Below are 1,755 nucleotides of genomic sequence, written 5' to 3'. Positions count from 1 at the left end.
TGAGAATACATAATAGGCCTACAAGAATGACTAACAAACTATGCATAGTTTGCATGCTAAGAAGGCTACTTGAGCAGTCCATAAAGTGTCGCTCACTGTCTCAGTCCTCATCTTCCTGCCTAAGAAGGTTACCTCTGGTGGTCAGTGTCGCCTTCCTCTTTGTGAAGTGTGTGGCGTGGTTTTGTTTTTGCTACTTTGTTGTACGGAAGGGGTTGTGGTAACGTTATTGTCTTGCGGGCTCAGTCTGAAACATGCAGTACTGTACTCTCACTCGTTCAGCATCATTTTCACAGCGTGTTATACTTTTCATGGTAATTCTATGCATGTGACAAATGAAATCCATGTAATCCTAGACTAGTAATCCTTGTAATTCAGCGCACTATGTACAGTACAGTAGGGGAGCAAACAGGGTGACTCTCTTTGATTAGGTCGTGGGATTCTTTTGATATAATGTTCAAAGTCACGCTTTAATGTCTTTTTAAAAACCATAGGGCTTTTATGGCTTTATTTTGAGAGGACAGTGGAGGAGAGACAGAAAATGAGTCGGGAGAGAGAGATGGGGAAGGATCGGTAAATGATGCCGGCGACGCCAGAATCGAACCCAGGTCGCCAGCGTAGTAACCCAGTGCCACTCTTGAATCGTGAATCAAAGTCAGTGGTGTAGTCTACGTAGAATGCGGGTATACGGAGTATAACCACTTCTAAATTTCAGGGATATCAGTATACCCACTTAAAATGGATTGATCCATTATTTTGAATGGCACACAAATATATACAGTATATCCACTTCAAAAAATGCCCCAATATACAGTATACCCACCATACAAAGGTAGACTACACCTCTGATCAAAGTGACTTTTTTTGGCAAGCTCATCCAGGAATATCAACATGTCAATCTATCAATCATATCACCAGTCACGCCGTGCTTACAGTAGTAAAATTAGGTAGCAAACATGTCCATTACTTTTGCCTTTATAGGCTATTTCACTGACATGAGTGAAGCCCAATACACTAAGGACCATGGATTTCAACATTTCCCCATTTTAGTTTTGTGTATGAATGCGGTGACATTATTGTGAGTCTGTCTTACTGACTCTTGTAGGCTTCACTTTCAGGAAACATTCACTTGCTCAGTGTGAAGTGTATCCAGCAAAGACTTTTTGTGGGATTCTGCAGACACACTGATTAACTCATTTAAGCCTGAGGCACATGCAAAAAAAAACGCCTACTAAATGAATGCCTAAGCCATTTTTTGGGAAAAGGTGCCCTCAGCCTATAAAAACCTAAATATCTCAGCCTCTGAAGCAGATAAAAACATGAAATAAGCTGCATTTAAAACAAGGTATGACCCTTGTCTTGTATTATACTGTGTTCATGCAACTCTAACATCCACATTTCTAATAAGATAAAAAAAAAAACTAAAATCACAAGAGTCTGAATGCAGCGTCTATGTCGCTCCAGGCACTTAGGTCAATGCAGCGTATATGCAGCATCAGGCTAAAATGGACACTGTGTGAGATTTTTAGTTGTTTATTTCCAGAATTCATGCTGCCCATTCACTAATGTTACCTTTTTCATGAATACTTACCACCACCATCAAATTCCAAGTATTCATTATGAAAAAAAATCACTTTTCATACATGCAAAGAGGGATCTTCTCCATGGTCCGCCATTTTGAATTTCCAGAAGTAGCCATTTTTAGCTGCAAAAATGACTGTACTTGGGCCATACTAGAAAATACTACTTTATACTTAG

This window comes from Engraulis encrasicolus, chromosome 17 (assembly GCF_034702125.1).
Source record: "Engraulis encrasicolus isolate BLACKSEA-1 chromosome 17, IST_EnEncr_1.0, whole genome shotgun sequence".
Classification (NCBI taxonomy): domain Eukaryota; kingdom Metazoa; phylum Chordata; class Actinopteri; order Clupeiformes; family Engraulidae; genus Engraulis; species Engraulis encrasicolus.
Note: the sequence above shows the minus strand (reverse complement) of the source record.